The sequence below is a fragment of the Eleginops maclovinus genome, chromosome 12, assembly GCF_036324505.1.
Source record: "Eleginops maclovinus isolate JMC-PN-2008 ecotype Puerto Natales chromosome 12, JC_Emac_rtc_rv5, whole genome shotgun sequence".
NCBI classification, from domain to species: Eukaryota; Metazoa; Chordata; class Actinopteri; order Perciformes; family Eleginopidae; genus Eleginops; species Eleginops maclovinus.
The window spans coordinates 21,514,998-21,541,967 of NC_086360.1; the positions used below are offsets into that span (position 1 = coordinate 21,514,998).

Sequence of the window (26,970 nt, forward strand, 5' to 3'; positions counted from 1 at the left end):
TTGTTCATTTAGGTACCTTAATGTGTATAAATGATGACATGGTAATCTAGCATAGCTAAAAAAAAACAAGTATTGCTTTTGATTACGAAGTGTGGTTTCAGTATTACATTAAAGGCGGGGGTATTTGTGTCTTTATGAGTTCAAATACAGTCAGCGCTTTCACTGAATCAATTAACTGAAAGCCAAATCATTTTTATTGGAAGGGAATTGCTACTATTAGTATTGCTTTGCAGTCCCCTGTCGTAATGTTTATATTGTGAATATTTAAAAGCTGCATCTGATGCGGAGACAGCACCTCACCTCTTTTCTTGTATAATCAAAACGGCTTTACCTACAACACATCCAGCTCGTCTCCTTTACACCATCAAGGAAGTGAATATGACACTCAGAAGTGTTGACGAGTTTCTGGGGATTTTCCGCCACCCTGCCATCACAGCACATGTTTCACAATCTGAAAAAGAAGATAAAAAAAAACACATTTGCTTTAGAAACACATTTGCAGTCAGGTGGTGCAGGGTCATGCTGAAAGTGTCATCCTTCTGAGACGAGAACAGGGCTATATATTTAATTGAAACGAGAATGGGCTGTGAAATCTGTCAGATAAAAGAAGCACCTTTATCTTTCTTTTACTCAACGTTCACATGTTGTTTTCCATTCATGCCATTGTTTTGCTCTCATCTCCCTTCTTCATTACTTATTTATCTATTGTTTTTGACATAGCCTGTTCTGGGATTACTGTGCTGTGAATGGAATGATTATAAGCTGCTATGTAACCATCTGATGCCAGGAGAGATTTTACAGAAATGCTATTGGCCAGCTTAACATGTGAATTGTTGCAGGCACAAATTGATTCTCAGTGGAAAATAAAAACTGTATCAGTGCATGTAAAGACTAATAAGTATACTAATTAGCTTTATCTGCCTGGTTACGGAGGATGCCAGATGCAAATGATAAGTAGGAATTTATAATTTCCTTTGTAACTGTGCCGAGGCAAACCCAGAGGATGTATATGGGAACACAAGCTTGAGGAATAACAAATGCACACCTTTATTTAGGGTATAAGGGTATATGTTTAAGAAAAGGAAAGTGAACATCCCTTTAATGTGTTTAAGTGTGTGTTTGCTCATGTGCATAGTGAGCACTCTATTATAATCCTAACATGATTAAAGAAGCTTTCAAGTTACAAAATCAATGTTGCCAAGACGCCGATGCCACAGAGGGCACATACAGTATCATTCATCAGGCGGAATGAGAATAGGGCTAACGAGCTAGCCGTGGTCTGCTGCGGTATCGCGTTGGGCCACATGGTCCTGTAATGCCGTAATGAGGAGAAATGGCTGAGGCATGAAGAGAAGGCAAGTGGCAGGGTGAAGGCCACTAATTCCCCTCATCTGGAACCAGAGATAAGAGAGAGATTTAGATTAACAATGTCCAGCCTGTTGAAAGACTAATTATGAGGCACTCTGCACAGTTACTAACTTCTGTACTTTAGGTCGCACCTCACAAAGGCATTTTGGAGTATGTCCACTTGTGGTTTGTATACGTGGAAGTGTGTGTGTTCTACCCCCACCTCTTCCTCTCGGTTTTTCTCTGTAGTCGTCCATTTAAAGTCTTCAGAGTCTTAGCTAAGCCTCTTTCTTCATAGGTTTCACATGTCAGCTATTTCCACTATGCCTGGCTTCACGCAGTAACTCAGCTGCGCTCATCCTCTATAAGAGACAGTATATTACTTTTTAGCTGACAGCAGACGTTATCAGTTGAAAGCGATCAAGATTGGAAAAGTCTCGGTTAAGTTAAAGTTTTGTTGGCGTCTTGTTATTACTATTAAATAGTGGGTTGAAAAAGAGAAACTGGAATATGCTTTCTGAAACAGTTGCAGCAATAGAAATGTTGTTTTGGTGGTGCAAAGGAATTGCTCCTCCTCTCAGTGAGGGGGCTCTGAAATGTAACGTTTCTCATTAATGTGCCGGTGCCCACGGTTAATTTCTACAGCAGCACCACCTACACACATGTATGAATACACACACATGTACAGTTACTATGTCATGGTATATTAAATCCAAGGCCAGATAATTAGCTCGAGAGATAGATTAAAGATTACTAATCCTGAAAGTCCTTTGAACATAAAATTACACAACTATGCGGGCTTGCACACCAGTAGCAACACTGTAGGTGTGTGCACATTTCAGCCTCAGATTCGGAGATCACAGACTCATACAGCCTTAGAGGTAAGAGGAAAAACGTGTAAACAATATATAACAGACTAGATTGATAGATTTATAAACCTCAAGATATGTGAGAGAACTGGGGACCATATCACTCTTATTTCTATAAATGTAACAGACTCCGAGGAGTACGTACGCATTCCTACAGCCAATTTATCTGCCTCATTAATCTTTTGCAGCTAATTAGAGACATCATCATTGGTACAGACTGTACCCACTGAGGATAGCTAACACTTTCTACCTGCAGTATCAATCATAAAAACAAAGGAGGACAAATGTGGACCTGCAAGGAGTTCTCTGTGAGACTGTGGGAGACGTAAGGAGCTGACTGCTGGGTATGCCGTGCTGCTGCTGACATCAGGTTTGTAATTTTTGATCACTGAAGCGATTTTACTGTAGCTCTTGTTTCCTGGCCTAGAACAGAACAGATGGAGAGACCTGACACTTTCCTTTTAAAGCTGTTCTCTGCTGTTGGGCACTAAAGTGCAGCCTCAGACTGTCTTCAGAGCCTGAGGGAGAAGGAGCACAGAGTCGGCTGTGGGGTGGGGGTTTAGGGGCTGTATATACTGTACAAACTGTGCACACGAGCTCACACGAATATGTGTCTGCGTGTCCTATATTTTATATATACCTGTTCTGTTCTTCACCAGCGTGTTTGAAACCGTATGGACTGCATATGTCTCGGTCTATTTAATAAAGTTGCACAGGCGGCAGTTCAGTGTGGCTCTGTTCAACTGTATGTGTAATACTGTGAATATCTAAGTGTGCTTTTTATATCCAGCCTTCCTTTCCTCCCAATGCATAATACATATCTGTCACCTATGCTCTGTCTCAGTGACTAACTCTCTCTGTATCAAAGAGTTTTCTGACCTGTAGGAATCTTCTCTTCAAAACTGGTAGCAAAGAAACAAAAGCACACACACCTGGTTGCCTATACAGTTGTTTTTAGAGGACTTCACTCTAAATTATCCTTCATTTCTCCAGAAATGTCTTTCTTCATTACAGTTCAGCTGATTTCCAACCTGCTTCTGGGCTGGCTGTGATTTGTAAAGTCTTTCTTCTTTTGTTTTGCTTTTTATTTACCTCATTTATTAATATAGAGTAAAATATCACTGGCTGTGTAATGACTATGGGAATTGTCAATATGTACCAACTCTTCCAAGATTTACACTTCTGGTAATTTCCAAAAATAATTGGGTTTTACACAAAACTTTAATAAAATGTTCTTAGATGTTTTCTTAATTTTATGTGGTAATAAATAAATATATATATTAAACATATTTTATATAATATATGTAGATTATTCTTTCTGCAGGAAGATTGGTTTTCAAAACAACACATAACTACCATAAAACAGTGTCGCTGTCTCATTATAAAAAATATACTTTTGGTATACGGAAGAAATCTTCTCACTTTTCCAGGAAAAAAAATCTTCAATTTAAAAACATGTCTCATTAAAAGAAGAAAATATAATAAAACAAGTAAGAAAGAGAGTCAACAAAAAAAAGTTAATGAGAAATGTTAAGAATTGTCGTGCCGCTGCTGGAGAAGAAAAAAGTGGGAGAATTTGAATTGAACTGATTAAACCTTTTTGGGGCTCAAACACACAATTAGATCCTGTTCTTAAGAGAGTGATTAGTATGCAGATGCTATAGGAGCCAGGCTCCTCTCCTCTCTTTGGTAGAGACATTGGTTCTTTCAAGATGTTATCTTCTAATGGGACAGCTTTGTCTGTCATTTCATTATTACAGACAAACTCTTTCAAGATAACTATATAACGTCTGGTTAAGCCACGATTTAATCCACAGCATCTCTTATTTTATTAAAAGTTTTAATGGATTTTTTATGAAGCTTTTCCATGGTGATAGAGTTAAATAAAATCCATGGCTGTTTATGAGTTTGTAAAATACAGTTATTACTGCTTAAACCTAGCAACGCAACAATCTACAATATATTCAGGTAATAAACCTGCATTAAATATGGGTTTTATCATAGATTTTACAGAAAAATGTGCATGGAATGACTATATCTTCACTATTAGGCTGCACAGCATGAGTCAAAGATCAGTAAAACCAAGTATTTTAATGTAGATGGTGGTATTGCTAGTTTGTCGAACACAGTGCTTTAAATTGCTTGTTCACTGCTAGCCGAACTCTGAGCACTTTTGTGCTGGGAAGCCAAACAAACGCATTGAGTCCAAGTCAAATGGTGCTGCTCTACGGCACAAATGGTAAATTGGGAAATTCTCACAGCCTCAATGTCAACAAATGAGACTCTACAGCCAAAGCCTTATCATGGCTCTCAGCATCTGCAACCTTAAAAAAACTCTTATAATGGTTTGGGGGGCTCCAAGGGGGTTTTAAGTAAGCCATACATAATGTCCAGGGCCTTAACGCATTTGCCAACACCTTTATTCTTCAGTATTGCCCCAGAACAACTCTCATAAAGACTAAATACTTGGCACTTGAATCTGAATCATGGTCCTGTAATTATCTGTATCAAGTCAGTTCCTCGGTATGTGTCTGAGTCACAAGAACTAATTGTGTGTAACTGAGATTTGTTATAATGTGGTTTCTTGGATTGCAACTCTTTCCTCATAATTTATTTTAAGATGGCAGATACAAACCACACTGCAGAGTATGGCTGTCAAAAAGGAGGCAAAGTGTGAATGCAGAGTCTGTTTAAAAAAATTAAAAAAAGGAAGAAATAACAACAGATCTTAGCTTCAACTCCAGCTGGTCTTCCAGTCACACCGAACAGCTCAGTCCCTGCTGCTGGTATCATCATGAACACACAGGAACACCCGCTCACTTATCATACGTTCGCTCTACAGCTCAGTCTCTCCCAGTACACTGCACTAAACCCCTCATCATCTTGTGCATTGGTGTATGGTAGTGATTGGATAATGACTCGTGTGTAAATGCTTGAATATTTAGGCTGAAGTTTTGTCCCTCTTCACGCTGTAGTACATACTGCAGAAGTTAGCACGCTGCCTTCTCAGAGCTGCAGTCTCAGAGTAAGTGAAACACAACGCGACCCATTTTTGTGTCTGCTCTGGAATAGAGGCCAATGATTCGATCCCTGCAGATGGCACAGTTATTGTCATGTCACAAATTGTTCACAATTATAAAGGATGTGTTGTGTTATGGGACATTGCCATTAGCATAATTTGAAATAAACAAGAAAAAAACTAGAAAATATAGAAAAGAAGTGGCATGTTACAGTTACGACAGTAAATAAAAGACATAAATTGTATAAACAAAAGTCCCTTCATAGTTTTTTCTTCTAGTTCTGGACCATTTTCCTTTTAAGTGATCAAATTCTGCCCATGTACGTGTCCCTGTGACCTAAAGCAGGTCACAGGATTAATTGCCTTGGCATTCCTGGTGATCCCTCTCCCACCTTAAGGTTCTGTAAGTACGGGCGTCACACACCCAACTGGAGTTTCATGGCCTGGAAAGAATGAAACCCCTGAAACAAAACCACAGACGGAAGAAAGAGACGAGGGAAATTAGACGTCAGGAGAGCTACAGCAGGACATGAAGTGACCTGTGCAGTGCAGAGACTTCAGAAGTCTGCCCCATTCCAGATATTGGATGGTTTGCCTACTCATGTGTGAAAGTAACCGAAAGCTCTTGGGGCTTTAGCAGGAAATCCTTGATGATTCAAGTCCTGCAGACCTATAGTTTACCTGACAGCAGCACTGATAACACTTCATATTTCTTCTTAGGGTCAAATGCCCCTGACTCAAAAAATACATCATTTAGAAAAATCAATAGAATCATTAGAATTATGTGTCTTGTTGGGAATGAACCAAAACCAACAATATAGTGCATTAAGGCCTTATTGTGGGCGTGTTGATTTGCAATTTGTTTTCCCATTAACTCCTGTTGATAGGGATTAGGGCCCCTGAACTCAATACCAAGGAAGACAGTATCCACTCAAAGATTAACAAATGGTAATGTGCTGAATGCTTCTCTCAAAACAGGCCCTGACCCCGATTTAAATATAGCTTGACCACTATGACTGAACCGGATAGTAGGACTCTGACCTGGTGTCTTACCTTCTGGTCGTGCTGCAGCATGTTCAATAATGCAGGGCTAGAAAGCAGCGGCGGCGGTGGTGGGGGATGGGTTAAGAGTGTTCCTCAATACCACTTCAGCCCTACAGCAAACAGAGCAAGAGGTGAAGGGATCCACTATAGAAAAGGAAATCTTTACAAACTATAGACAAAAGAAAAAGATGAACAGAGAATAAGACTCGTTGTCCAAATATTTCAAGAAATAGAATAAAATGCCGACTTAAATCCCTAAAAGTATATTTTCTCCTTTGTGTGTTTACTCCACAGTGCACTGAAAAGGCTGCCTCTGAAACAAACCAACTGTGAACATTTAATATCATGGTAAAAAAAAAAAGAAGTAATTTCCTGTTACCAAACCATCCGAGGTTTAGCTGGAGCTCACTGACCTCGCAGCTGGACTGAGCAGCAGGGGGACTTTGGGAGAAAAGTGCTAACACTGGGCTTAACCGGATGCTTTCTAAACCATCCAAAAACCCACTGGGCATAATCACTACCATTAGGTGGGATTTTCGCAGTGGAATATCTGCTAATGGAATTCATAATCACCTTGTTTGAATGTTGTAGCGGGATACAACCGCTGTTTTGGACACATTTATTCAGGTAGCTGACATGCTTTTTAGTTTTGGTTTTCAAAAAGACACCAACAAGTTTGTTTTAAGGCCCTTATGTGTTTTTGTTCCATGGATAAAATGAGTTGTTAGTGGGGTAAAAAGGGATAATGCTCTCCCAATCCCTACCCCCAATGGATCCATCTCATGAGAGGAACATTTCCGGAGTTCAGGTGTTTGATTCCAGTCTATCATCTGTCGAGGGTTCATTTAAAAAAAATCTGAAAAAAACATGTTTTACTTTGAAACGCCAATGCCTTCTATGCTATTCAAGCTCCATTGCCTATTCATCCATTCACTATTATCAATTCCATTTCCATTGAACATGTTTTTTTCCTTTTCAAATGATATCATTAACAGTATCTTTTATCATGTGGTCTCTCTCCGTCTCTCTCTTGCAGACTAAACAACACTATATTTCACATCCATTTTATTTTTCCAAAGATTAAAATTCACAGTGGTACACCTTGAACAAAACGTAAACGAGCAAAAGTGTAATACATTGTTTTGTTATATGTTCACAAGAGCTGATGTGTTTATTGGATATATAAACGTGGTAAAAAGGATATACGTTTATTTATAAATAAATATTGATTAGGCTTCATACATATCTGCCCTTAAGAGAACAACTGATTGATTATGCTTTCATGATTGGCACTTCCTATCCTTGCATTTATTAATCAGAGGACTATAAGTTAGATTGAAAACGCGTTTCCATCCATCCAATCAAACTGCTTCAATGATAAAATCATATTTGCATAAACCGGGAGAGTCAATATTTAATTGGCCTGTTACACAACACAAGAGCCAACTCAACACTTTACACAACTCACATTAGCTTACCTGCTTGAGTCTGATTTGTATCCAACTTTAAAACATATGCACACGTGTTGCGCAAGCATGACTTTGGTCTGGGCAATAGTACCTGGTTATTACGCTTCAAATCTACAATAAAATACTAGCTGTATGTCCATGGCATGTAAGCTGCAGCAAATGTTTGGTTTCCTTGTCTTTAGTTCTTCTATGATGCTCAGCCTGCCAGGTGCTGCCAATCAGCAACAAGCCCCTCCCACGGCTAAAGGAGCATTTGTAAAATATGTCTTAAAATTGCTTTAAACAAACAAATATGTTGACATTTTGTTTGAGTGCAGACTTATTTAACCTAATTCAAAATGGAACAGAATGCATGTTTCCTATGATGAGGATGCATTTTTGTACAGGTTTTTAGTATTTGATTCATTACTAAAAACCTACATCATATGTTGTGTTTGTAAAATCCTAATGTACAAACAAAAAAGAGTGTTATATCTCTCTAAGCAATTTAGTGGAGGCAATGTAAGAGTAGCATTGAATAAAAATACAATTAAAGTACAAGTAACTCAAAAGTGTTGCTAAGCACGCGTCAATTCTTGAGTAGATTTGCCACCATAGGATTTACTGGAAAAAATGGTCTAAGTCTATGAGAAACTAAAAATCTGCTTTTCTAAGAGGCACAATTCAAAAGATCGGGTCTCTGTTGAACCTGACCAATTCATCTGAGATCTTTTGTAGTGCATCTTCGGAGCATGCCATCAGACTTTGACTTTCTTGCAGCATTGTTACAGCATAGATGTATTTATGTAATGAGACACCCCAGTGTAACATTATGCAATGCCGCATAGTGGGTATTTGTCAGTACACTGCCTGAGATGAGTATACAACCCCCTCTCTACCCAGCCCTCGCTTGTTTCCATGCCTCTTTGATGTACTGTAAATTGCATCCCTGTGAGAACAGGCATGAACTTCAGGTATCAAAGGAACTGTTTTGAATATACATATTGTTTTTTTGTCGTTTTAAATTAGAATTTTACAGAGAAAAAGTGGTGTTATGGTTTAACAGTTCAAAGTCAAAGTCCACTTTATTGTCAAAATGTCCACCTGTGTTATACATACAGAGAATTGAAATACTGTTTCTGGCAGTCCCACAGTGCAAATATAAACAAGAACATATAACATAAAAAGATAAGAGCCCAAAAAAAATCAATCAAAATCATTTGTAAAAAGTAGGGAGGAATAGAAGTGGAGCATGATGTGTCCAATAGTGCTATCTGCTGTTCACCGCATCACACTGCATCTGATCACCCACTGCAGCTGGATGTCAAAATGCCTGTGGGAAGAAGAGGAAACTAGTCCATCATAACTTCAATATCATACCTGTCTCAATGTCTTTTTTTTTTAAATGTCACCTGTCACATTTAATCTGTTCACATTAATTCTCCACGTGTGATGTTTTTTTGTTTTTTTTACTAGGAGACATCTGCAAAACTACAAATGCTATCCAAAAATCACAATTATTGCAGCCCTGATATGCAACTTTTGAGTTGTGTTATCTGTTTTGTAAACAAGACCTTTTGTTTCCATGTCATATTTTCACCACAGTGTTCATGACAACATCAAAATGTCCTATATTTCAATATGTTTTACAAAGAAGCCAACTCCATATTGTAAAATTGATTTAAAGAAATATAGCTTTACTGTAGGATGTCATTGAGAAGGGCAATCTATTGAGCATGCATTGTTATCCACTTCATTTTGAAGAAAGAGTAAAAAGCCTCTTTTTGGGTCCATTAACTGTATAGACAGCTCCACCTGCTGTTTAGACATTATTTATCACAGCAGCTCTTTGAGTTGCATGTTGAACAACAAATTGGGCTGAATTAATATATTATCCTTGGATGAATCTACTGCTTTCTTCCAGAACCTTTAAATGCAATATTATTATTTTAGGCATTGAAGGAGCTGGATGCAATATTATTCAGGATAAAGGAGCTGTTACTTGTGGCAGAGGCTGACACCTTATTTAGTGCAGAGCATCAGTCCTGGATGAATCACCACGTATAAGCCCTAAATGCCTGTTGTTTAACCTCTCTCCCTCCCCTTCTTGTTCTCTACACATCTTTATGTTCTGTTATGTCTCAGTGCCTGAATGTGGGGGTGGTCCTACCCCATTACCAGCCCCCGAAGAGATGAACGATATCCCTATGGTGATATCCATCACGGCATTGGCCCTTCAGAGACAAGTAAGGGGAGAGAAAAACTGGGGCACCTGGAGGCGGCAGTGATTGATGATGTGCTGAGGTCAATGTGACCAGCCAATCATAGCTCAATAAGGCCAACACTAAGCAGGAACGATCCTATGTGGGTGAAAAAGAGAAGTTGACAGGGTGTGAGGGTTTAATCTGGATGTGTTTATTCCCTTGTTTGGACCTGCAGCAAGTGAAAATTGTATCATCATCATACATGAAGTCTCATATCTGCAGGAATCTACAGGAATACTCATGGTGGATCAGCAGGGGAAGGGAAGAAACACATTTACCTGCATTCACACAGCTGTCTGCTTCCTACTGTTTTTTAGGCATATACCACACAGGGTGTCTGTGATTTTCTTCTACTGTCATTTGCCTGTTTAAACACACCTATCACTACCAGCAAGAAGAGAATGTTACGTTTGCAATGAGGAACTATAGTCTTCACTGTGACAACCTTCTCTTGAAAGCAATTCTTCAGCGAGTGACAAGGATTTGTTTTTCTTATAAAGAAAGGAAAATCTTCTCAACACAAGCCAACACATTGTTGCCTTTTTTGAAACTTTTCTTTTAGTTCGGCTGAGGTTTTCTTCATTTCTAAAAAAGTTGTCTTCCTTATTACTCTTGTGAGCATGGGAGTTGGAAGGTCCAGAGAATTCTGCTCTCCTTGTCCGGTATTGTCTGCCTCTCGTCTCCCAGTAACAAAAATGTAGGTAAACAAGAGCAGTCAATATTGACAGAAGTGTTCTGCTTCGTCACCTCCACTGAATTGTATTGACTTCTTTTGGCCTTTGACCTGTCTGTCACTTGGTTTGACTGGTTGCAAACTCTGATGCATGTGTTGTGCGTGACTGGGCTGGTCGACAGATTCCACAAATGGATCACAAAGTAAGATTTAGTGGAAAGGGATGCAATGGAGTTTAATGCAGCGTGTTTTGTATGGATTTGTTTTTCAAGATTATAATAGTATAGTTTAGTGTAGAGTTGTATAATAAAATGAATATCTTTTTTTTTTATAAGAACCTTTTTACAAAGAGTGTTTGAGCACAATTTCCCCCCGACACATTATGATTATTTCTAACGGCAATATAATAAATAGTTGTGTTTTGACCTTTGACCTTCAACAAATATGAATAGCAAAGAGTCATTCTTTGAACGTGTCCCACATCATCGCCCTGGTGACTCTACTGACAGATATAAATTGGTGTGGGAATAAACACACACTGAGCCAGAAGGTTAGAGGTAGTTAAAAGGAGCTTTAAAGGATTTTAACACAGCTAATTTTCAGCAGCTTCTCTACCCAAGGCAATTCCTCATATGATGAGGGTGATACATCCACTGAGACTCTGAGGGGCTACTTAAAAGTCAACAAACTGCAATTTCCTTAAGTCAGCTAAATTGAATTCCTGCATTATGTTAATAGTTGAGCTTTGATCCTAAAAAGCTATTATAAATGATGTGTATTTATGGTGTGAGTATGCCAAAGTAATCAGGACTTTTATGACAGGTCCCTCCAAAAGAAAAAGACGTTTTTTTCTTTAGCTTTATGTTCTTGTATTCCTCTCATGTCCACTTGCTTTTCTTTTGCTTTCATATGACAGTAGTCTATATATCTCAGCACAAGGGATTACTGTGGCCTTTGATGATAGCAGGCAAAGTATTTTCCATGGCTCTGCGTCCTATCTTAGGAGACAAAAACAAGCTAGTGCTGTTCAATCGACCTGTCAAAAAATACAAAAATAACCATAGATAATCCTTAGGAGAATTCACCCAGAGAACAGATAGGGTTGGTGTCGTCCCTGTATCTGAGACTTTCACCATGTATTCTGTCGTCTCCCCCCTGCTTTTTTTTTTTTTTACAACATCTGAGGATAGGAGAGAAGTGGAAGAGCAAAGCAAAAGGCCAAAAACTAAAGAGACAAGTGCTTTTGAGATTTATTTTCAAACTAACATACCAGATGTGTTTTGTGTTCTTTTTGCCCAGGAGAGTTCATTTCACCTTGTGAAACCATCTTCAGAAAACTCCAGAGTTCTATAATCCATGAAACTTCTCAAAACTGGACCTATCATCAGGTGCTCACATGGGAAATCAAAAGCTACCATCCATTCCAGCTGCTTCCTCTCTCTCAGTTTGAAAAATGTGTGCAGGAGCCTCTCAACGGTCTGAAATTACTCCCCTGGGTGGGCAGAGAAAAGGCAGTCAGCCAAAGAATGTCACCTGGATTCCACTCAGTGTACCCTCATTTGTCATGACTCTACTGCACAGCTCAGGCACAACTTACAGAAATGTCACTTTTTGTAGGTGCACTATAAACTGTTGTTGGGGTTTTTCGTTGTCATGTTGAGAAACCCCCTTGTAGCCTTCAGGATTGTTTTGCCAACAATTCTTCTCCCTGCTCTAAGTTCCTCTACCAATTTGGCAGTGACCGTGAAAGGCTTTCCCTGCAAAGCTGTACATTTACTTTTTCAGTGGTTTAACATCTTTTGGGGTTTTTTTACCTTTAACTTAATAGATATGTAAGAAAACAGAATATCAATGTTCTTTTTGAATTAGTTCATTTGTGAGAGGACTGCGATGTGTTCCCTTTACAAGACATTTTTTAAGCTCCCTTTGAAAAATATGGCAGTAATAGAAAATAAAATGCAATAGCAAGGATGTAAGAAATGGGGGAAAGAAAGCAAGACAGCGTAAGTGTTTTTGTGGCAGACTGAGTCTGATTGGTATGAATGTCACATTGTGCCTGGGGAGTGTGAAGGAAAGTCATTACATTCACAGAGGAAGCAGGGGAGGGTCTCTTTTTGAACTCTGTGCATTTGTTTTGAAGTTTGCTTCCAATTATCATGACTAAGTCACTTCCTCAGGGTAACATTTGGTATTTAATGTGAACATGTCACACACACTTTCAAAGCTGGTGCTCATTTGTTCCGGACTTCATTCTGTTTTGCTGTGAATGTGTGCTATAAATGTTTGGTTTAGAATACAAACAATGATATGAAAGGTGCTTATATTGAAATGTTCCAACAGGAATCTTTTCTAATGTTGATTATTTCAGAAAAATAGTTGGACATATTTCCTCATGACCGAGACCCACGTGCCATACGTGCCTGATAAACTGCACTGCGTGTCCTCTGCCTTGTGCTGGGCACAGCTGAATCCACACAGCCTTTATGGGCTGAACTTGCTACGACATTTAACACCTCTCACGTGTGTTCTGTGCATGTATGTGTGTTAGGTAAGCAGGTAAGCGTGTTTGCTTTTAAGCTCTGTACATACCGATACACTGTCCAAATCTTGGAAATGTCAAATGTTCTTTAAATTTGGTGCTGCCTACGTGTTGGACCTCTATTAGCACATAGAAGACACAGAGCAGAGGGTGAAAGGGTTGCAGGGAAAAGTGTGATTGTTTAAGGTCTCACTATTACAACAGCTTGTTTGCCGGGAAAATGATACGGTGTTATATCTGTGTTTAAATTCAATTCAGGGATAAGCCAAGGAATTGTGGAAATGCATTACATCAGTGTGTTCCCTCACTGTTAGGACCTTACATTGATACAAATGTGTGTGTGTGTGTGTGTGTGTGTGTGTGTGTGTGTGTGTGTGTGTGTGTGTGTGTGTGTGTGTGTGTGTGTGTGTGTGTGTGTGTGTGTGTGTGTGTGTGTGTGTGTGCGTGTGTGTCCATCACAGGCACTGACATGTTAAATCCATGCATGAATCTGTCAGTGACTCTGTGTGTCACTGAGCACATCTATGTTTGCACTCAGCCTGTCATGGAGCCTTACAGAGATTTTCTGTGGGTGTTTTGCTGGCTGTCTCTCCAGCGATCCATCTTGTCTCCTCACCCAGCTGCCGATTTGCCACAAGCTACGCAGGGAATTTGCTCAAAGAATTACGATGGGGCTTAAGCCAGAATCCTACATAAAAACGCCATATTTCATTTGAGCTACACAAGGACCATGCAACATCTGTGTCACTTGTGTACTTTCACCAACATTGCTGCTTCTTTTTGGTTGGAAGTTGGAAAAGTATTGTTAATCAATAACGATAAACATGATTGATGTATTTTATCGTCAACATTAGAAATCTGAATTGTGAATTTCTGGTCTATGATAAAAGATGAAATGTGCTTTATTGAAGTTTGCTGACTGTGGCTTTAGCTCAGTCAGTTCTGAGGAAAATGAAAAGCTCTCTATGACTGAATTTCAGACTGTTACAGACCATCAGAACCAGCAAAACAACAGAAAAACGTCAGCTTTTAGAGTCGTTTTCCCTCCTTATTGCAAAGAACCCTGACTCAATGGTATATATAAATCATCAGTGGCCTTTGCCACACCCAAACATATGTTTTACATTCTTTCTAATCCAAAACTGCAGTTAATGTACCAGATGATGTTTGACCCAGATTTTGTTCCACAGAAACAATCAAAATGTCACCACTGCAGTTTTATCACCATGCAAAAGGAAATGCAACTGACTACACTGGTGTGCATTTACTTTCTCTTTATGCATCATAACTTCCTGGAGATTATATTAGCCTTTGTTCCATTTTATTATACATTCAGAAAACTTTCCAGTATGAGAGAGGCCACTTTATTCTAACTGTTGTGTGCATTTTGAGTTGGCATTTGGAGCATGTGGAACAGAAGAAGACATTGACAAAGAGCACAGCTGCATACATTTAACACCAACTCATGCTAATACTCTGCTGGGGTTTGCAGTGTATCTTATATGACAGCACATACTGTGAGACCACTGACCAAGAACAATATGTGCTGTACATTTCTATATTTTTCTTCATTTGTCATCATGTCCAATACATTGGCATTCCCATGGCTGGGATTTATTTCCATATGTGTTTTCCATCAATACATGAAGTCATGCTGCTCTCCACAAAACAGAGATGTACATTAAATTGATCACAAAACTGTGTCACTTCTACAACAATTAAGAGGAGTTTCAGAAGGCTCTGCAGTACTCACTGTTAGTGTTAGTTAAGACACATCAGCTATTACTGCGTCATCTGCTCATAAAGCAGAGAGAACTGCGGTAAAGGCATACAGAGAGTATGTTTGTGTTGAGGGTTGTACAGTTAAGAGTATAATACTGATAAACACCCTTGGTCAATCAGTGGCTGTGATGAAGAACAATGTGTGTGGTTTTTTTTTATCCCGTGGCTCTCACATTGACCTGGCTTCCAGAGATGATGGGGGCATTTTAGAGAACTTCAGTATATGCAGTGGTGAAACAAAATAAATAATTCACGAGACAATTACTCAACAGTGGCGCTGAAATATGTATGAGGAAACCCTTGAGCCAGGCTGTTTGAAGGAATTACAACAATATTTCTAAAGAGCAATTTTGGAGCCCCTTTATGGCACATTCTGGGAAGGTTTTACTGCAAAAAGTGAGGAACAGTACCAAGGTAGTCACAAAAAAGTTTCTGGGGCAGTTTGAAAACAAAAACAAAAGATAGCCATTATGCAGTTCAAAGCTTTTGAAGTCTTTTAACATTGGCACTGGAACAAACTATGCTTATGAGCAAGTCACTTTTTTTTTTTATTTCAAGGCATTTTATGTGACCTTTGAGTTTTACATGTCTTCAATAATATACAGTATATATATATATATATATATATATTTTAGGAATCCAATCCAACTTTATCTCTATAGCACATTTAAAAACCACAGAGTCTACCAAAGTGCTGTACATCAATAAATATATATAAAGAAAATAGGTGATAAAACAAATGTAAAACACAGGACAATAAAACCATACTTAAAGCCACAGACTGAAAACTGTCAGACATGACGTAAAAACAACACTAAACACAAGTAAATAAAACAAGAATTTAAAAGCTGGCATGTCTTATAGGTGGTCTCCAAACGCACAACAGAATAAATGGGTCTTCAAATGGGGTTCAAAAAAGGCAAAGTGGGAGCAAGTCTGATTTGGAATGCATCGAGATGAGTTATAGAGGGGCAAAAACATTTCTTCCTCTTCATCTTCGTCAATCAGGCAACAAACTGTTGCAGGATCAGTGGGTGGGATCTATATAAGCCTCTTGTCTCTGATAAGTGATGGTCTGTCATCCACTGATGTCATGTTGTTGAGCAACTTGTGAGTTTAGTTAATTAAGTGTTGTGCCCCGATCAGACCAGTAGAGGCCAGCGCACAGTAATCTTTATTTTGCTTTCATTAAGTGGACGTTTTCTGAGAGATTCATTTTAATTTATGATCACTGTTAATCATTATCCTGTCATTGCTGCTTTAGTTGTTGACACATTAAATAATATGTGTATTTATTTTAAAGTAATTTACAGTCAGTTTGATTTATTATAGGGTTGTGGATTAGTTGTCACACACTGGAAAAGGTTTTGAATCCCCCATGTGGTACTTTTGTGTGGAGTTAACATGTTCTCCATCTGAGGGATTACTCCAGGTGCAGTTTAGGTTAAGTGGAAATTCTAAATTACAGGTGTTAATATGGGTATTAGTATGAATAGTTTCCTGTCTATACTTGAGTTTTACCCCACCTCTTGTATAATATGAGGAGGGGGACTCCAATCCCCATGGCCCTAAATCGAATAAGCTGGCCCAGATGATGGATGGTGCATGTGAATGCTTTTGCATGTTGTATCAGGAGAGAAACATAAATAAGAATTGTCTGGCAACTTTCCCAACACATGCTATTCAACACATTCTACAACAGAATGCCTTTACCACAATATCTGCAGGCTGTCATTAGATTCAATGTACGAGCCACTTTTTGTTCCTGATAAATCAGTAAATAGCAGCCCTCTCCAACACGAATGTTCAGTGCACCTACTGTGGAAATGTGACTTTTATGTTAGTGCGTCACGTGAAACTTCTGTAGGCTGTCAGAACACCAGTGTAGGTAGATCCAGCATATGTGGCATGCATGTGAGTTTCTACAGGAAGCTCCAAAGGGAAAAAATGCACAGCAAGTGAGCAACCACAACAGCCAAAGTAACTTACGGAAACAGTTTAGTCAGACAATATAGATATATTGTATATACAATAAGTCTGTCGTCAGTTTGCGCTGCACACAAGCTGTTTGTAACTACATTGGCAACGCACAGCGACTATTTGTGGTCAGGGGAAGCAATAAGCCAGGAAGAGCCTGGATGTGAGGTTTGCTTTGCTGAATATGTAGCTACCACTGCAGACTTATGTTTTATTCTTAAGAATGATTTGATTTCTACATGTTTTATTCTTAACCGGGCTCTGTTCTTATAAAGATAAATATCCCCACAGAACATTCACAGATAAAGACAAATCTCAGGTGTCCCTCTGAAGCAGCCCTAAATGCATGAGGAAGCATATGGGACCCCTCAGAAATAAGTGGTACCAAATGTTTTTTCCCCCAATTTTGTAACAATGGATCAGTGTTGAGCAGAGTAATTCTCAGCAGCACAGCAGAGCAGCGGTTGTTTCTTAAGATGTGTTCCAAGCCAACAAATCTTGAAAGCAAAAAAGCCTCCCCCCGTCATCAATTAGTTGGCATCAATATGCTACCAATTCAATGCAGAACATATGCAAGGAACACGCTGTTCAGAAAATCATTTATTTAAGGAAGTATAGGTTTAGTTTTTACACATTAATTGAAAGTATTTTAAAATCAGTGAATCAGCATATTCATCTCCTCAACAGAAGTGCAGTAGTCTTTGCACAATATACACCTTTAAATTCTTGCACATTAATATATTTATTGACTGTTGAGTTTGAGACTGTTTCTTTAATAATGTGTGCCAGCCTGTACATTTCATTTATTGCTTCATACATTTGTAATTTTCAAATATTTTGAGCAACTATAATATTTATTTTGCTTTTAAATGTTCCATCAAAAGATTATTCAAGGGGTACTTTTCATGTATCTGTATCCATAAGTCACCTTCTCTGTTTAAGTTCAACCTCCTCTGCTAAGTGGTTGCAGGGTATGCACATTAAAGCCCTGATCGTGTACAATGGCAGGACTGCTGGATTACGTAATCATGCTGAGGCCTACTGGGGTCCACTTGTTACTGAAAGGGAATCTGGGCCTCCGTCAAAGCTAAGCAGCTCATGCTGAGAGTGACTCAGAAAAGACTGACACAGCAATGACCACAGTCTCTGCTGATTCATATATGCTACACTCAGGACACCATGATCCATTTCCTGTGGTCACCTGCTGTGCAAGCATGGTTTCTTCTCACTCTCTGCGGTATTTGTGAAAATAAGCAAACTATCAACTAGGTCAGTGGGTCCAATTTCACCTCCTTTTTTATATGAGAGGGGAGATTTTGATAGCATAGATAAATAATAACAGCACAGAGCAGCCAACTTTGTGACTGTTAATTTCCCATGGGGTTCAATGTCTAGGGAGAGGAATACACTTTACATTGAGCTATGCTGTGTTAGTAATGGTGTTGGGGGGGGGGGGAGTGACATACTTACAAAAAGGATCCTGTTAAACCATAAATTAATCAATCTGACCATATACTTACAGTTCACTAGCAGGGCCCAACCATGATTTAACTATGGAAGCATTTTTGGTGCAGTATAAAGGTTTGAAACTCACTTGTAGTTCTTGTCACATTAATATACCCAGCAAACACAGGAAATTGCTCTTGATGTCTAACTATTTCATACTTCTCTTACTGTTTGTGACAGTTTAGCACTGCTGAGGTTATGTGCCTGGTGGTGTTGTGCACTCAAATTTTATACCATTTGACATACATCATGTTGAACCCTTACACGCTGTATCGGTAGCTTGTGGAGGTGTTGAAATGCCCTGGTTGGAAAGGAAAACAATGCAATGTTAAAGTGCTTATAGATATACAAAATATGAAATATGTGGAGCCCATAGAGACTCAAAGTATTTAAACTTTTACCAAACAATTAATAGGATGCATGTTGTCTCACCGGACACACTGAGATGATGGTAACCATAAAACATAATCAGAGTTTCCATATTGCGTCAGATGGCTGTGAAGAAATATGACCGCTGTACAGCCCGTTACCATAACTAATAAGACAGATGACAGCAACAAGCATTACTTGCTCGGTTCTCTCTGTTTCTGCTATACATTTTTATCATTAATGTATTTACCATTGAGCCTGCACAGGTTTTTACTGGAATATGTGTTTTGTCACAATACCACCTGCTGTTGGGAAAGGCGGAATTGATTGGAAAGAGCCTGATGTTCAAAAGTCAATACGTTTTATTGCCCAGCAGAGACCCAGCATTCATGTGGTCAAATTCAAGTGAGTTATGTTCTACAAAGTATTGACGTACATATGAGAATACTAATATCAACATGAAGGCTGTACTTAAAATCTTCCCTTTGTACATGATTTATATATAAATGCAAACCAGGATTATTAAAACATGAGATCAGCATCTTTCTCTGAACTCCACAGGGTAGCAACTAACAAGAAGACAGAGCTAAAGGTGGCCAGAGAAGTGACACTAACAAGGAACCGACTGCACGGCTGGAGGTAGTGGACAGATGATGGGAGCAGTGAATTGGGTAACAGCTGGTCTGGGAACCTTCCAAACACCACAGTATTAAAAGAGAGAGGCGAAGACAGCGGTGGAGTAGGATAAGGTCATGGAATAAGGCAATGGGTCGAGAAGTGACGTGGACTTAATGACAGGTCAAACCACAGTTCTTCATCTAGGAAATGCATGATTTCCTCTCCAGCCCATCGGACCTCTTCACTTTGTAAAGCAGAATCTCTTGATTGTGCACAAATCAAAGACCATGGAAAATGTGAGGACATACTGAGCTTCTAAATCAGCCTATTAACTGGGTTAGTACCATCAAATTGATTTGGTTTGGTCTTAGTTGGTCAAGTCCTTAGAGATTCAGTACATTGCCCCTTAGCTTATTACAATCACAATGTGTTGGATGTTAGTGTTACATAGTGATGTCATTATCTTACAGAAATAAACAAAGGAGACCAATTGAGGCATTTAAGGCAAGGAGGGATGTGTCAGAGAGAAACTCCCTCTGGTTTTATTCATTTGAGTGCATCTGGTTTACTATACAAGACAGATGAGAGATTGTTATTTGTGAAGTCTGTGAGCACAAGGCTGACCTCCAACCATCTTTCCACACACAAAAGGTTATTGTTTCACAGTGGTACTTTTAAGTGAACTGAGGGGCTCTTGCCCATTGTATATACCATCACAACACAAAGATTTTTACTGTTCCACATGTGGTTCTCCAAGTTTTGTATTACTTCTGCAATTTTGTTTCCCATGAAAAGCTGGTGAGCTGGAATGTGCTGCAGAGTCACTGCATGTGAGGTGGAGGTACACAGGGATCTTCCCATGACACCTAACAACGTTGTTTGTCACCATTGACATCTCTTTTTGTGTTGCATACACTTTATGACCTATTTGGAAGGGAAATGATGGTGGTCCGTTGTTACACCCTCACAGAGGAGCCCTAAATTGTAGCAATGATGCTTTGTTTTTCTCTAGCCATAAAACTACTCTTGTAAAGTACAAATGGTTTCGGTCCTTGTAAGTGAAGTCAAGAATTACCGCAGATGTTGAGGGATTCTATTTGCTTACACTTGTTTGTTGCATGCAGTCAACAGCAGCAGCTGACACATGTAGTGCGTATTTTGGAGAAGGGCCGTTGGAACATTGTGGAACATGCAGATGGACATACAAAAACATGGATTATGCAGTGAGATCGGGTTTTGAGTTAATTCCAAGCTTAATATACATTTTTTTCCTTGTCAGAAATGGAAAAACCGTCCCAGACAATAATTCAATCTGACTGCAAATGCTTCTCTGAAAGACAACACTTCTAAAGCATTTTTGGGGGAAATAATACATTTTAGGCAATCTTACCATTCAGATCACTCTCTTAGGCCTCCATTGTTCTTTTTGCCCTCCTCTAAAGGGACATGTGGAAGCTATTTCCATGCTGCAGTAGACCCCGGAACAGGGAAACAGCAAAGGGCAGCTGCACATCACTGTTAAAATGGCTTTACTGTCAGCTTGCCTGATTCAGAAAAAGCGATATGTTAGCCAAAGCTGTAAAACGGTTTCAAAGGCAGGACCAGAGTGAATGAAGAGACGTTTCTATTCAAGACCCAGTGAGTTGCCCCCTTGTATGTTCTGTAGGATGTCTTTGTGACTCACAGTTTTTATTTATTTTCAAATGACACTGTTTTGTAAAATGATGATCAACACAAAGGCAAGTGAGGAGGAGAGGTAAAAGGGAGGGTGTTATGTTTAGGTGTAGAAGAAGAAAAGAGGTTTAAGGAGGCAAGGGTGAATGGGAAACAGTGCGCGGAGAAGGGAAAATAATGAGCATGACAGTAATATTGCACAGCTCTGCTATAAAAAGTTGTTACTTTGCCCAGAACACAACAGTGTTGGAGAGCTGTGTCGGAAATCAGAGCTTTTTGGATCTGATGGCAGAACAAATCTTTGATCATATCTTTGGCTCTTTGATTTTGCTTACGTTAACTGTCTTGTTAAAAAAGAAAAAAGCATATCCTTTTATTTGCACGGAGGGATACATCTGTGATCTCTCCGACTGGAAACAAGTTGTAAATTCCAGTTTTTAATTGTTTAATTATGTGGGGAAACAATGGAACATTATGCAGAATATAGGAGAACAGATAACAGCATTTAAAGGTCTCTTTAAATCCAGGTCTCTATTAAGTGGTCACAAATCTCTAGGAAATAAGAACAGCTGGGCTTTGTACCTAACACTGTCGCTGAACCCTTTTGAGGTTTGAGGGGGGCCTTCCCGTCTATACAGAATTGTAGGGTGGTCCACAAACATTGCCCACCCTCCCCCTTTTTGCCAACCCCTTGTCACTGCACTGTGACTGCCTAACATCACTTCTATTTAAATAGTGTTTAGATAGCAGCATTAACAACAAACAACTGCAGTAAGAAATATATTTTTTCTGTAAGTGCATCGATAGATGTTTTATGAATACACAAAGGAATTTCAGGGGTTTATACCCAAACGATTGATCAAATCCCTGTTTAGTTATTTAATGTGTTGGGTGGGGTGAGTTAAGACAAATAAAGTTAATTCTTTAAAACAGTTTACGAACACTTTATAGTCTGTCGTGTTGTGTAAAGTACGTCAAAGTATGAATCATTGACCTTGAACCATCATACTTAACCTTGGAGTGTGTTCACAGCCGCACAGAGTTTTCTTCAAATAAAACCCTGCAGACCATGTGCCTCCTGAGGTGCTGGGAAAAGCTCCAGGTCTGCAATGAAACCATTAATGAGAGAAAGTCAAAGTGAAACATCAGTTTAAAATTTACAATAATGATCTTTGAAGTCTTTCATTTCCTTCTTCTTCTTTTTCTCCTCCTCCTCCTTCTTCTTCTTCTTCTTCTTCTTCTTCTTCTTCGTCTTCTTCTTCTTCTTCTTCTTCTTCTTCTTCTTCTTCTTCTTCTTCTTCTTCTTCTTCTTCTTCTTCTTCTTCTACTCTTCGTTCTTCTGCTCTTAGTATTCTATTCATGTACAGCAGGATAGACAAGAGAAGAGGATGGAACAAATTCATCCCTCTCACATTTCAGTACTCTTTTCACAGTGCTTCCTGTTACACAAAGGATCCTCTGTGAGAAGAGATGTTTTGTGGCAGGGGAGGGGGTGAGCAGGGAGTTGGGTTGAGTCCAATGGGTGGAACTGTGTTGGATGGCGTTGCACTGCTGGCTAAAAGAATTATCAAAAACTCTACACCCCTGAATCAGAATCAAATCAAAATTCTGCCCTGGGACTGTCATCTGTGTTGATGTTCGGCCCAGATTATCTGATAATGTGAGGAGTTTCTCATCCAGCCATACACCTCCCGTCATGTTTGATATTTACGAGTGAAAATCTGGAAGATCATGTCAGCAGCATATGGTATCTATAACTTAAACTGTACTACCGGGGAGATATACTACTTTACTTGACATCTCACATGTTTGTCCAGCTGCTCTGTGAATTCAATTGTTTAACGCCAAACATTTTATGGTTGACAGTTTTAAGTGTGTGTGTGATTTTCTTAAGTCAGAGTTGCTTTAACTGTCTCATATTGTTTTAAACATCGTATAGCTTTTATCCCACTATTCTTGTTTGGTCAGCATCTGTTTCAAATCTGCAAATAGATGTGAAAGCTCACTTTAAAGGTTTCAAATGAAATGTAAACTAAATAATTGAAGTTGATATCTGCCTTCTTTCCACACTGCCAGGTGTCCCCGCCCGTGTCCTTGGCCAGAGCACCGGTTAGGACCCTGAAGTCTTGAAGAAGTGTTATGGCTCCTTAAATCAATCATGAATACAGATCCGGTCCTAAACCTCCCAAAGTGTTAGCACAGTCATCATGGCAGCCTCAATACTTTCAAACACGTTGATATTTGTTTTTTTAGTGAGACCACAACAGCTGATGGTGTGACATAGCAATAGTAAACATTGACATTAGCATATTAGCATTGTGCAATTGACATATATTAAAACTGACAGGTAAAATCTCAACTCCACTTTGCTCTGGTTGAAAAATACACTCCCAAAACATGTCTCAACCATTCTCTTTCAGACTACTGCTTAGTTTTTTGTCATGGTCAAGCAATAATAAAGCAACTTGTTACACCATGTCACTCTCCTTTTTGTTTTCATCTGCTCAACCAAGAGTTGTATGCTTGGTGGTGCATTGTTCCCATTGGCACAATAATCTGAGTTGCACCCTGTAGTGTGTGATGCATCATTATGTTCACATTGTGTAGAGTGTGCATGTTAGACATGGCCAAAATAATGACAACTCGTGATCACATCCAGCAGGTGAAGCTCGTTCATATTTCCTCACAGATACAAGACAACCCAATCCGACTGAAAAGTGAGACATGTTCTGTAAGCTAACAGAAATGTGCTGAATAATCTACATCTTCAAAACCTTATAGCAGCATTTGCAGCATGTTTTGTCGTCAACGTTTCAAAACAGTTCATGGGCACTTCTTTTCTTTTTTTAAGTAGACTTATTTCAGCAATCAATGTAATGAAAGAAGCGGTGGACAAAGTACTAAGATATTGTATTTTTATATAAGTATGGGTACTATTGTCAATGAACTACTTAAAATTCATAGTACTGCAATCAAAATGTAACTTAGTAAAAGTACAAAAGTATTAGCATCAAAACTGGTACTTAAAGTACCAAATTAAAAGTTATTATTCTGCACAATAGCCAATTTAGAATTATATAATACTCATTGAATAATAATTATTGATTCCTTGTAATGATGTATAGTAAAGTATAAAGAAGAGGGCAATGGATATTCTCAAGTCACTGGAAGGACAAGTAACTATAGAACTTAAAACGGTAGATAAGTACATTTACTCTCCACCAGTGGTGTAAACTTGGCCTTTTTGCAATGCTATGTGTAAATAATGTATGTAACAGTACTTATACTACTGTTTGTTGTGCATCGATTGTGAATTTTCATTAAATAATATCTATGACTGGCCACACAACTTCTTTAATTAATATATAAACATACAACTCCATGCACATGCAGTTTTTTCATTGTGTTTGTTGTATTTTATTAAATGTTTGTGTAGTTTTGACAAGTTTTTGCTTTGTGAGCTTAAATACCTGGTGATTTGTGTGATCATTTTTAATTCATACAAGCTTTATTTAATTGCTAATAAGGGAAAGACGTTTCTAAACATCTGCAGACTCTTCATCAGAGAACTGGGGGAGTTTACTCATCATTTTTTACTTTGTGTTTGGCCCACAAAATGGGTGTGTTATGTCTAATTGTTTACAAATGAAGTAAACTGCTCTGGAGTAATCAGTGCTCTCTGTTAAACACATGGCTTGAAACAAATCATACAGTTTATCTTGAAACCTCTTTTTTTCCTTACCTTGAGCCTCCGACAACATATGGTATCTATAACGTCCCTCTACTACCGACTTGGGGGAGATCTACTACTCTACTTGAAGTCTAACACGCCTTTCCAGCTGTTCTGTGAAATTATTTCTCCATCGCTACAGATTTTCTGGTTTACTGAACAGTTTTCAGCTCCTTAAGTGAGTGTTAAAGTCAGAGTAGTTAAAAACGTTCTGACTTTTTTCTTTGCATCATATACATTCATTTTTCGCTGCTCTTGTTTGAATATTCTCGGGAAAATAGATGCTTAAAGCCCACTTTTTTGAGTTTCAAGTGAAATGCAAACAGAATAATTGACGTTGATGAATTTTATTCACAATGCCAGGTGGCTGAGTGACCCCGCCCATGTCCTTGGCCGGAGATTTGGGTGAGACCCTGAAGTCTGCATAGATTGTATGACTACTTATGCTGTTAAATCCATCATGAATAAGAAGCACATGCGGCTGAAGAGCTGGCTCCTGTGTTATTGGCAACATTTGTATGAGTGAAATAATCTGCCATGTATCCACCCAAACTGTCTTCTTACACTCCAGCCCTTAATATCTCAATTGTCATTTGATGCTGAATTTTCCTCTTTACTAAAGCTGTTTTCAACCACATTCTGGCACCCAGACTCACTGTGGCTCAACAAAGCATTTGGCAAATCAATATTTTTATTTCATTTTAACTCCAACCGTTGATCTCTTTAAATACCAGAAATTAAGTGATAATGATCTCACAGGAAATTGAGTTAAGAAATGTTTATACTGTATTTTTATCAAGAAAGCAGAAGTTTTGTCATTTTTTGCTGCATAACAACATATTCCTAGTTTTTAAGTTCACACCATTAAGACTATTTCTTACTTCGTCCTGACATTTCTACAGGCCTACCTATTGCTCAGAAAGGGTACTCTATAGTACATGTGAGTAATGATAAAGAAAATACCATGCTGGACAACATAAGGATTGGGTGAGCCATGACGTTGTTTCACTTTTACCGGAAGGAAACTGAAATGCAGATTGGCTTCCCATAAATGATGACCTAAACATTTCCCAGGGCAGCTGCAAAGAAATTTCCCAGGGCGGTCCTTCAAGACAAAGTACAGGACATTGACAAAATACTGAAATTACATCTGCATCTCCGCAGAAAAAAGTTTTGTTTTTTCTTTTACACAACGCCATCCGTATGAACCATACCGATTTTCACTAAACATATTTGAAGAGACATTACTTCTTTAAAGGACCATGCCAGTGGTTTTGAATCTTCCAACCCATTTTGTTGATGACATAGTGTACTACACAGATCCAAAGAATTTAGTAAAACATGAGGATTGACTTGAAAACAGCTGTAAACTTGCTTGAGATAGATACTTTAATCCCTGATTAATCCCAATCATCTACGGCTAATTTAAAAGGATGCATGGGCCTTTGTAATGTCAGTCAGATGATTATGATAACTCAGTGTCTATGGTTTTGACTGACACTGTTGTAGAGCAATGCAATACACAATGGTAATGGTGAAATGTATATGGCTAGGAAACAGGAAATATTGACGGGTATTAAATATGTCAACAACAGGTTGGAGAACATAAATGAATCCTGGCATGTCTATTTTGAATGTCCTTTTAGCAGTATATTTCGGATTGTCAAGTTTGACGTTGCAGATTCATTTTGAATGTCTTGACTGCATTACCAGAGAACAAAATTGCAAGTTTGGCAAGAGTGTAAGCAAAAAGGAGTTGTTCTCTGTGATGTAATAGCTGGCAATTTCCGATTCACAGTTTGAAAGCTTTCACTGTGAAACACATTGCTGTACAGAATGTTGAAGCTCTTGAAATTTGTAATGTTGGACAATATCTACAAAGCCTCATCTAGTGCTCATGATTTTAAGTTTTCAAGATTTAGAGTTTGAAGCTCTGTTTGAATGTGCCATTGTCAATGATATCTGGAGGAACAAATATCACACTGGCAGGCTTATGCTTCTCTTGATATGCACTTTTGATGATAAACTCTCATCCTTTCCCACTTTCCTAAAAATGGACGCTTAGTGCCTGTCTTCTCTCTGTATGACTGCAGCATGGCAATCTCCATGTG

General features: G+C 38.7%; 1 long non-coding RNA gene across 1 annotated transcript; it reads right to left on the bottom strand.

The window, feature by feature from the left end:
• Nucleotides 1–353: 353 nt before the first annotated feature.
• On the bottom strand, nucleotides 354–7,880 carry LOC134873340 (uncharacterized). Its single transcript, XR_010166947.1, has 3 exons — nucleotides 7,748–7,880; nucleotides 6,289–6,389; nucleotides 354–451 (listed from the first exon to the last, which is right to left on the bottom strand). It is a non-coding gene; the product is annotated as an uncharacterized LOC134873340 (long non-coding RNA).
• Between the last annotated feature and the right edge of the window lie 19,090 nt (nucleotides 7,881–26,970).